The sequence below is a fragment of the Chionomys nivalis genome, chromosome 26 (assembly GCF_950005125.1).
Source record: "Chionomys nivalis chromosome 26, mChiNiv1.1, whole genome shotgun sequence".
Classification (NCBI taxonomy): Eukaryota; Metazoa; Chordata; class Mammalia; order Rodentia; family Cricetidae; genus Chionomys; species Chionomys nivalis.
The window spans coordinates 6821793-6834127 of record NC_080111.1 but is presented as its reverse complement, the minus strand read 5'-3'; positions in this window follow the sequence as shown (position 1 = coordinate 6834127).

Here is a 12335-nt window from a genome sequence, read left to right as displayed (position 1 = left end):
TATTTTGGTAGAGAAGTTAACAGAGTGGAGACTTAAACTCTGTGTGTACAGATGTCGTTGTATCTGCTTTATGCATGTTCATCACAAAATATAGTGTTGCTAATAGGTCTGACTTAGTGACTATATGGCTGTAAATAGTTTACTTATTTGCAAAATGTTGGTGATAACACCTCCTAAGACTGTTCTGAAGTTTAAAAGAGGAACAATTAATGATTTGGTGACATTTCTGTAGAAATGGGTGAACAGTTGAATTAATGAATAAATACACAAATATAGCATGTTCTGTACTCAAGAAAGGTGACTATGGATGATTGATACAGAGGTACTCAGTATGTTAGTTACTAATAATTGAAATAGAAGTACAGTATTACTTCAGCACCTTAACATTTTATAATTTAATTTTTAATCTACTTCAGATAAGCAAGTAAATGCAACATTCCAAATCATATTCCTTTAATGCTAATATGAAAAGCTAAATATGAAGATGCAATATTTTTAAAATGTTAAATGGCTGGGTGGTGGTGCCACACATGTTTAATCCCAGCACTCGGGAGGCAGAGGCAGGCAGATCTCTGTGAGTCTGAGGCCAGCCTGGTCTACAAGAGCTAGTTTCAGGACAACCAAGAACAGTTAATGCTACAAAGAGAAACCCTGTCTTGAAAAACCTAAATAAAAAAAAAATCCATCACATGATAAATATACTGGAGCTGTGCTTCTGGATCAAATTCTATTAACAATGTTTCCCAGAAGCTGTACTTAATCCTTGTTGACTTTTATCGTAAGACAAAGAGTAGTTGTATTTGCTATTGTCTCCATTTCATACAGTTTGTTAACAATCTGTGACAATAATGTGATTCATAAACAATTGTATAAAGTGGAATTTTCCCTCTACTTTGCAATTTTTGTGTTTTCAGTTGTTTTGGGTATTTAAGGTTTGGCTTTGTAATTTCAGAACTGGAGAAACAGTTTAGTTTTAGTGCAATGGGCCTCGGTCAGATTTTTATGCCTTTATATCATACCCATTCAGGGAATTAAAATACACTGATTAAGAGTTCCACCCAACTCTTGGAAACTCTGAATCAATATTGGCCTGCGTCTACGAATTCTTCTGGTGTTTCAGTATCATGGTTTGGCTGAACCCTGTTGTCGGGAGAATAAACCTCCCCTCAGCGCACACTTATCCAAGTTAGAGAAGCAGAAGAGTGAGTTTTTTTTTCCCATCAAAGCTTTTAAACATATCTCACAAAAATGCTTTTGGATAACAATATCTAATGAAAGCAATATAAACCAGATGATGTTTAAAACCAGCTTGCCAATAGTTTATAGAACAAGAAGAAAACCGCTATTGACTTTCAAGGAATTTAAAAGCAACAACCACCTCAACTTGATTTGGTGTCTGTATTTAAAATTCAAATTGGTTTCAGCGTCTGTTATTTTAAACTCAGCCTTAATCTGGGTCTTCCTATAATACTTTTGTTTTCAAATGCCTTGTGCAATCTTTTCATTGAAGGAAAAAGCTGTTTTTCATATCTCTCCTCTTTTGCCTCTTATGTCTATGACTGAACTGTGCTTGATACATTTCTGGGTTTGTGAAACGAACTAATAAAGGCAATTATTTCCAGTATATATTCTTAGCACATGTGGTAACTTGAAAGAAATTGGCCCCCCAAAGAAAGTTGCTCATTTCACTATTTTTTATTATCAATTTTATTTTATAATTAACACTAATGCATTAATGATAAGTGATTTTTTTTTGTAATGATAAGGTTTATCTTATTTCCCACCAAAAGAACTCAAGACTGCAAGTAAGAGAACAGTTCCATTGGAGGGGGTAATATTGAGTTGTCTGGCAAAACAAAGATTTATATTTTGATCTTAGCTACTCTTAATGAAGAACATATTTAAGCTGAGCATAATAATAGAAATATTAGAAACATTTTGCCAATTTAATTCTTATATATTTCACACACAATCATGATAGTGAAAACATAATTTCTTACAAGTTCTATAATTCTACATGACTTAACAATAATGCCAAAGTCGAATGCAATATTAGTTGCTGGAATGCAAAGAGTATCGATCTTAAACATTTTCCAAATGGTTTTAATTACCATGCCGGGATAGTCACTTGTATTATTCATGCAAACTGTGTTAACTGCAACACTGGTATAGACATAGGAAATAAGCTTCTTGCTTTGCGATGTTTCATATTCCCGTATCTGCTATGGACAGTTTAAATATGCCAGTTAAAATGATCACTCTTTTCTTGTGATGAGAAAGAAGCACGAATTGCCAATTTCAATCAAACCAACTTCAGTGTTCAGGACATCGACTTTGAGTTGGAAAATCTAGTTCCACGTTCTGGCTCTGAGCTTGAAACTGTGTGAAACTATCTTTACTAAGCCCCATTTTCTTGCGAGCTGCGAATCTCCACACAGCTGTGGTTTACCATTTTCAAAGTGTGTATAAGGCAATGGGACATCCTATTATGTGGTCCTTGCTACTAAAACTTGAATCAGGAACCACAATAGACAGTCCTGATGCCTTTTTGAGAGATTTCCCAAGCCCCACACACTTGGTAATGAGAGTATAATCTGAATTCAAGATCTGAAGGTATTTTAAGAATGGAAATAACTGTAGTAACTCTGTTACTGTTAAGCCCACTGTGGATTATCCCCGCTCTCCCCATTGAAAGACACCATTTCGCTCTGTATCTCAGATTGGCTTGGAACTTCCTACAGGGGAACAAGCAGGGACCAACCTTGAGCTTTAAGATCCTCTTGGTGGAGCTGACAGGAACTTGAGTTGTAGGTGTGGCCACTGTCATATCTGGAATATCTTCTTTTTTCCAATGTGAACTCAGGAAGTTCAGAAAAGCAGACAAACTCACAGACTATAAAGACTAAGTTCCTTGGTTTATTGTGGACAATTATGATATTTTTCATAATCCGTTGTCTTATTTAGGGTTACTGTTGCCATGATGAAACACATGATCAGACCACACTGAGAAGGAAAGGGTATGTTGGGCTTACACTTCCGGATCATTGTTCATCACTGAAGGGAGTTGGACAGGAATTCAAAACAGAGCAGGAACCTGGTGGCAGGAGCTGATGCAGAAGCCATGGAGGGGTGCTGCTTTCTGCTTTGCTCCTTATTGTTTGCTTGGCTTCACAAACAAAACTTAAGACCACAAGTCCAGAAGTGGGTTAGCTCACAGTGGGCTGGGCCCTCCTACATTTATCACTACTTAAAAAAAATACCCTTCAGGCTTCCATATAGTCAGATCTTATGTAGGTGGTTTGTTTTTTTTTTAACTTCCTATCAGGTGAAATTTGTGTCACATAGACCTAAGACATAGCTGTCACATCCATTAGTTTTTGTTGTTGTTGAACTATTGAACAATGATTCATTTAATGAAGTTTTAAAGAGTATAATTTAGAAAGTTGAAATATTTTATATTTATGTTTTGTAATTAAGCATCTTTATGATATTTATATTTTACAATTCACTGAAAAAGTGAGAAAGGAAGCAAGATGTCATTGATCAATGAGCCAAAAATGTAAATTTTATGGGCTTTTCTTCCTTTGGCAGGCTCATTGTTTGATTATGTATTTGTAACAATGTTAGTAATATTTACGCAGCACTTGTTTTCATACAACTCTTTAAGTAATTCTCATGCCCATTACTAGACACATATATTTATTTTTATTCTAGAGACCCAAAATATAATACTTAAAGAAATATCCAGTGCTTTCCAACTGAAGTGCCAGTTCTCTGTAGGAATAAGCTTCCCTTTGGAGTTGTCGCTGTAAGTACTGAGAGCAGAGAGGTCCCCTAAGAATATTATAAATATTGGTTTCTTAAGCTGTGTGTATAAGTGAGCAATAATTTTTTTTGTTGCATGCATCTCTCCACTCACAAAATTGTCCTTGAAATAGATGACAATACATTGCATTTGGCTTATGTTTCAATCCAGCAGGATAACCTTGCTGTGGGGACGAGGCTTCAGCAGCTCAGGAACTGAGGGGGAGCAAACTGAGTTGGTAAACTAATCACACAGTTTGACTTTCTATATGAGGGAGTAAAACTTAGTTCTGGGGCTAATGATAAAGGGAACGCACAGACATGGGACACACATACATACCTTTAAGGTCTTTCATCTCTCTCTCTCATCTCCTTATTTCTTTTCTTTACCTCTGTCCAGATGTATCCCTTCTTTGTGTTCTTAATTTTTTTTTTACAGTTTATATACCCCAGCAGAATCTGTGAAGCAATACAAAAATTACAATGTGGTTACATTCTATTGTTAAGTGAAGGATTACAATGTTACAGGTTTAAAACATCATGTTCTTCACATCTCTTACCTGATTAAACATTTTACATATTACAGGTGAGAAAGAAATTATCTCCAAGTGTAGCATGAAAAAAAAAAACCCAGAGACAGATAATGGGGTTCAACATGAAGATCATAAAAGCAAAACAGTCAACCAAAGATAGACCCTTTACCTCTATCGTATCTAACACCAAGATCCTGTCTCCATGAATCCTCAGACTCCACACTCACTCAGTTCCTGTCTTTTCCCCTTTATATTCCTCTCTCTACTCAGGCATATTGCACTTATCTCTACCTCCCTAGTGCTGGGATTAAAGGTATGTGTCCCCAAGTGCTGGGATCACCTTTGAATGAGTTCTGTTTCTCTTTTTGACAGATTCAGTCTTATGTAGCTCAGAGTTGCCTTGAACTCACAAAGTTCCGTCTGCCTCTGTCCCCTGAGTCCTGGGATTAGAGGTGTGTGCTACCACACCCTGGCCTGTATGGTTGATTAATATGGCTGCTTTGCTCTCTGGTCTTCAGGCAAGCTTTATTTATAAAAGCATAAGTAATATATTACTACATCTATCTATCTATCTATCTATCTATCTATCTATCTATCTATCTATCTATCTATAGAGAGTCATGTCCAAGCAAATTGTTATAGATTAACAGAGTATAAGCAAGCAAGGTATATTTCTGTTATTTTATTGGCAGGCTGTATTTTGTGGTTACAAAGGAAGGACCTCATGGCTTTGCCTCTCCAAGACTCCCTCAGACGTGGCTTTGCCAATTACTCATCCATGTCCTATGAGTTCCAGTGCTGCCTGTTGGTCCTCTTGCATGGCTCCCAACAGGATAGCATATTTCTTAATTGTGTATCACTGAAAGCAGTCTACCATTTAGATGAAAGTGCCATGTTCACTGCACACGACTGGGAGAATATTGTGGTAAATGATATCAACAGTGGCCCATTAATGCTGAGCTTATACCCTCATCTAATGGCTGATAATGCATCCTCCATGACACACGTGAAGATAAATTTGCAGCATTAATAGGCTTACAGTCCATGTGAATAGGCTATTTCTCCAACGAGTTCCCCTTCTCCAGTGAAGCGTGATCTTCCCAGCAGCATCCGATTGATGGGTAAAGATTGGAAGATGCATGTTTCTTTTATTGACAACACATCAAAATGCCCTCGTCTTTGTGTATAATACATATTTCTATTATAGGATTGTACCTAAACATATTGAAAGCAAGACAGTTACATTTCATGAAAACTCACATTTAAGGAATATTATTTGTTGAGAAACATAGGTTACCTTAATATAACATTTAATATAGAAGCTCACTTTTCAGTGACATTTCTTTTTACTCCACTTTCAAAGAAAACTTTAGTCAAATTTACACAAGTGGAGTAGTCATTTGAATATCCAAAACTGTACTCATGAGGTGGCAGTCAGCTCAGTCATTTTAAAATTTAATTTATGTACCTAGAGTTATTAAAAACTTACTTGTGTATTCTTTTATAAAGAATGATTTTTGTCTACATATATGTGTGTGTACTGTATGAATAAGCACCATACACACACAGGAATGCACAGAATCTGAAGAGGTTGCTGGATTCCCTTGATCTATAGTTACAGGCAGTTGAGAAACTCCAGATGTGGGAGGTGGGACTTGAACCTGAGTCCTCTGTAAGGCAACAAGTGTTGTTAAGCACTGATCCATCTCTCAGACCAAGCTGTACATTAAATGCTAAAATGGCTTCCTTAGGTTTTGATCACAAGGAAATAAAGTGCTGTTAATTAAAGTAAAATAAATATTAAACCTTAATTTTCTTCACTTCAGATTTATGATGTCAGCTTTTGATGATAAGTTGAATTTGAAGTCTCATTAACTTCATTGCCTATTTAAGTATAGAGTTATAAGAATTTTCCTTATATATCCATATCTATATATTTATAAGTTAGAATATCATGTGGTTGAGAAGTAGATATTATTTTTGGCTATTCTGAGAAAAGTGCTAATAATCTGCCAGTATAATATGTTTGCTTATAGTCTCAGAAAGTTCAAAGATAACTCTAGAAACCATCTGTGATTCTTAGCACAAATATTATATTTTTTGAGTATACTTTTTTCTTCATAAGGGGAATAATGCCACCACATAACCACATTATGTCAGTCATCTATGAAAAAGGGAAGGATTGGAGGCCTGGAAGATGGTCAGGGGGTAACATGCTTGTTGAGCATGAATGAGGAGCTGTGTTCAGATACTCAAAAACTGTGTAATTTGTCGGTTATAGCAGCATGAGTCTGTCATTCTAACAAAGAGAGGAGAATTCCTGGAGCTCAGTGGACAGATTAGCTAACAAATAAACTTCAGTGAGAGACCTTGTCTCCAAAGATAAGGTTTATAAAACAAGACATAAGGGAAGAATTTGGTATTGGGAGCATCAGAGTTTATCCCATCATTGACTTGGCTTTGTTAATATTTTTTAATAAAGGCTGATCTTATGATAAAAAGAGAGCTGTATTACTAAATGGCATAGGCTTTCATTGAGGGATGAATAAAAGAATATAAAAATGTTGAATACATATCTTATTATGAAGAAACATGTTGGTATACTATTTCCATTTAGTATCTTTGTATCTTAATTTAAACATGAGAGGAAAAGCATATTTCACTCATACACAAATCTAAATCAAAAGATACATATTAACTTTCATGCACCACTTCTCATGTTATTCAGTTCCATATTTAGACATAGAACAATAAATTAAAAACACAAAACAATGTGACAAAATTACTTTTAGCTACCATTTTAAGCTTATTATAGCCTTTGAAGCATTTTGATTAATAATTTGGAGCTAAGTATATCTCAGAATTTATCAACAATGACTATCACTGACAGGAGCCAGGCAGGATAAGATCTGCTTGGTTTCTGACTCGGCATATTTGTCTTGATTCTCATGAGTTTTTAGCGAAGATTTAATGCTCCTATAAGTAAATTAAAGAAACACTTTTCATGACCAAGGGAAATGAGAAAAGAAGTTTGATCTCCATATGAACTGTGAATATTTCAACCTTCAATCTCACTTTTATTTTCTGAGTTATATAGTTTTTTCTTTCTTTCTTTTTTTTTCTATGACAAGATTTTAAATATTTATCTTTTTATTTTATATTATTATATTTTTCTCTTTCCTTTTTTCTCTTAAATTTTGTTTTATTTTTGAGGTGTTTGGGGCAGAAGGCGGATGCAAAGGGACAGGGAAATGAATGGGATCAAGATACATGATGTAAAAGACACATGGAATAAGCAAAATAAAAAAAGAACATAGTGAAGATGGTTGTGGCTACACAAAATTAAGAACTGGACTGAAGTCTCACGATCCAAAGGAGGAACAGAAGGAGAGTGAGCACGAGCAAGGAACTCAGGACTGCGAGGGGTGCACCCACACACTGAGGCAATGGGGATGTTCTATCGGGAACTCACCAAGGCCAGCTGGCCAGGGACTGAAAAAGCATGGGACAAAACCGGTCTCACTGAACATAATGGACAATGAGGACTACTGAGAACTGAAGAACAATGGCAATGGGTTCTTGATCCTATTGCACGTAATGGCTTTGTGGGAGCCCAGGTAGTTTGGATGCTCACCTTAATAGACCTGGATGGAGGTGGGTGGTCCTTGGACCTCCCACAGGGCAGAGAAACCTGCTTGCTCTTTGGGCTGAGGAGGTAGGAAGACTTGATTGGGGGAGGGGGAGGGAATGGGAGGTGGTGGCGGGGAAGAGGCAGAAATCTTTAATAATTATATAGTTTTTTTCTTAAAAAAACACTATATAAGTACTTTAATCTTCTGATTAAACTGGAGTATAATGAAGAAATATTAGACCAATAAATTAACATAATTATGTAACTCTCAAATAAATGCTTGTCTATACAGCATATGTAGGAAAGACTACAGTGCTATGTAGTTAAGCACAATTAATAAATATTTTCTATTTTTAGTATATTTACATATTGTTAGTAACCTAGGATCCTGAGTAAGTCCTAAGTTCACTATCGTCCTGTCCCATATTTAGCAACATGGTCACATAGTGTGAGATTGTGTGTGTGTGTTATTTTGGGGTGTGTGTGTGTATCTTAGGATTGCAATTGTCTTTTATCTCACAGTGACGAATAAGGTCTGATCCACCTTTGCAATACATCTAGGAACAAGAGCTTCCTCTGACAATGAAAGCAGAATAAAGAAGGAAGTGATTCTACTTTTCCCAGAACTAGAAACGTGTCTACCACAAGCCGCACTCAGAAACATTTGTGTAAATACAGAAGCTAGATGGCTGCGTGTTACAAAAATGGAAGGGTAAACAGAATCAGATATGACTGAACACAGGGGTCTGTAAACCATGATACAGTTTTTGACTTCATGTTCTCTGCAGAAGTCTTACTGAGAATCTTCTGAGACCAGATTCACATTTCTTTGTGTATGCAGGTATGCGTATGTGCAGATGGAGTCTTTCTTATTCCTTAGAAGCTGGAGAAAGCCCCTCACTGGGACTGATTCAGCTAGGTAGGCTGTCCAGCAAGCCCCCAAGATCCATCTATCTTGATATACCCAGAGCTGGGATCACAAGTGTGAGCCACTAATCCACTAGGCTTTGCTTTTTATACAACTACTAGAACCAAACACAGTCCTCATGCTCACTCGGGCGGTGCTTTACAGACTGAGACATCTTCCCCAGTCTAAGACTCACCTTTCAAAGTGATCTTTGATGCGATTGAGCTAAAAGGACCATGAGGGAGCAGACAGGCAAGTTTTGGGGCTTCTGAAAATTTTCCAATAGGAAAACAATGAAGTCATAGATCATGCCATCTAGACTAAATGATCAGAAAAGGGTGGACAGAAAGTGCAACACTTGAATCCAATGAGGGTAAGGACTAGATTAATGAAATTCTTCTTTATATGCTAGGAGATAGAAAGTAACAATTATGTTTAGGTCACTGATACCTACTAGTAACATAATTAATGTTTTTTATCATTTTAAGGGATTTGACTCCTTTGTGGGTGATGAATGAGGCTGTCATAGTTTATCTTTGAACCTGTAGGGAGTATTTTAGACCTTTCCTAGAATTTGAAACCGTTCATCATTAATACAGACCAGTCATTCAGTGCTTCTTCTTTTTTATCTATCACTTTCCTGGCACTAAGCTAAAAATTGGTGATGCAATAAAAAAAAAAAAAAAAAAAAAAAAAACAAGATACATGAGATACATGAGTCCTTCTCTTTGATGGCTCAGAGGGAAGAAAAGAAGAACTTCATACCAAGAATGAGAAACATTTCAAAAGTGCAAAAAACAAAAACTTGGGAGAAATAACATAAAACTAAGAAGTTAGCTAAGCTTCTGTTATTTTAACTAATTATTTCTCATCTCAGAGGTGGAGAAATCAGACCTGGAGCTGGGGTGAAGTTCTGTGAGAATTCTGGCCTGGTGTACATGTAGCCTTGGGTTACATAACAACATTTTAGAAGCCAGGCATGGCGGCTTGCCAAAGAAATTCCAGCACTCAGGATGTGGAGGCAGGAGAAGGGGACATTGAAAGGTCAAGGTCACCTTCAGCTCTCTAAAGAGGTCAAGGTCAACCCAGGGTGCAGGAGACTATTCTCCAACCCACCAACTACAAAAAAAACAAAAACAAAAAAAAACAAAAACAAAAACAAAACACTCGAAAAATAAAATTTAAGATTGTTTTTCATGTGGAATGAGGGGGAAGTTTAGCATTTATGACTAAATCCAAACCCAGAACATACCAAAACAAAATCCAACAAGTTTCAAGAAGTTTCCAGGAGAAGTTTTATGTGGAGGCTAATTAATTAAAGGGGCTCAATGTCCAGCAAAAGATGATGCTGTTTGCAGCACAGGATCTAAGCCGCACCCATACTTGTATTTCGTGTTAGAAAAGGAAAAACAGAGACATCAAGAGCCTCCAGCTGAAGACAGATGGAACCATCACATGTTAGGATGGTAAGACAGATGTCAAGCAGGGCTTTCTAGTTTTGTCTTGACTTGAGTTCTAACTTCTGCGATAGACTTCAAGGCTTTCCACATAGTTTTGGTCAATGTCAAGATCTTACTGCTTCCATTCTTTCTCTCTCCATGCAATAGAGAGCTTCCAGGTGGTGTCCGATTTCTTCGGGACACCAGGATTTATAGCTCAGCTTCTTTATGCTTCTTAGCAAATCTACACATTCAACATTTTATAATTTCAGTGGCTGTTTTGGGTGGTCACAGAGGAGAGCCTAATCTGCAGTGAAGTGCTCCTTCACCCTTTCCCTCATTCTTTCTCATTGTCATGTCTTTCATGTTTGGGAGAACTGTGATACTTCCCCTTTTTATATTTAGAACTGTCTCACTTGTACCTATCACTTAGTTCTTATCTTATATCATCAAACTCTTAGCAAAACAATTTTGACCAAGACAATCCATCTCTAAGATGACACGCACACACACACACACACACACACACACACACACACACACACACAATTTTAGGAACCCGAAGAGCAGCTGGATTCCCTTGGAACCCCAATTTTCGTCCCACCCATTATCCATCGAATGAGGACCGATCCTTCAGTGGCTGTAAGGGATTCTGTGGCCCCAAGTTTCTTGCTTGTTCCCCTTCTCAAGGTCGGCAGCTGTGTCAGAGGTAGAAGATGGTGACTATGGGAGATTCCAGAGCTGATCAGCCAGATGTATGGCCCCAGAGAGCAAAGTCACACATCGGTCAAGGCACCTGAGGTGCTACTTCATGGCTGCCATGATCTTGAGGTATTTTGGTGCTCTGCAAACAGCCTTGGCTTGGGCTGCCTCTCTAATGGCTGCAGAATCATTTCACTAGGAAATGACAGAGCACAGTTAGGATTAGGATTCAGTAGTGGACACTGAGAGCATAAAATACTCAGAGGGCTCACTGAAATGTTGCAGCAGGCAGAGCCCAAAGTGCCTGGAAAGGTAAGCTGTGATAAAATGATATAATTCCCTTATATAACAGTGAAGAGACCTGGGCTGGGAATATAGATCAGAGGTAAAGTACATGCCTAGGATGTGGGTTGACTATTAGGTACTGCAAAGGAAAATAAAAGCAAACAAATATCAAATCATTTGTGTTAAAAAAAGAAGGAATAAAATAGATAGATAGATAGATAGATAGATAGATAGATAGATAGATAGATAACAGTCAAGTTACATGTCATGTAATGGACAGAAATTTTAGTAGCTGCACTAATGTTACAGTATCAATACTTTGTCTTTCTTGGGTCTCTCAGAATTCTAAGCCCTTTTATCTTTTCTGTGGTTTTATCTTTGCCACCAGTTTCAACTTGGTACATAAATTTGCCAAAAATCTGCATCCAAGGAAAGAAATTATCCTGGTCTATCCTGATGCTGTTACCAAACACCACAGACCAGGTAGCTTTCAAAGAAAACAAATCTGCTTTTCCTTGATTTGGAGGTTGACGAGTTCAAGGCAAAGCCCAGGACGACCTAATGCCTTGAGAGTATTGTACATCAGTTCACATGGGAGGACTCTACTCCCAGTTCCCAGAATGCCATTTTGCTGTGTCCTCACAAAGAGAAGGGCCAGGCATCTGTCTGTTCCTCTTCTATGATGGCATTAATACTGTTAATGAGAGCTCTGGTCCAATGATTTAATCATGTCTCAGAGGTCCTAACTTTATGTACCATCATCACTCTCCGGTTGATAATGTCAGCATATGCAAATCTTAGGGTGACGTAAACACTCAGAACATAGCACTTAGTCAGATGAGCCTAAGAGTCAGACCATGATGAGAACAAAGTGCTTCTTTCTTTTAAGCAAAGAAAACAATGCGGTTGTTTCGTGAAGTATAAACAGCATACTCATTAACAATAATTGTAGGTGTTTTATTTTTTCAAATTCGAACAAATTTTAGGGTATGATCTTTACTGGAACATTTTTGCTCTTTGTATTAGAAATAAAA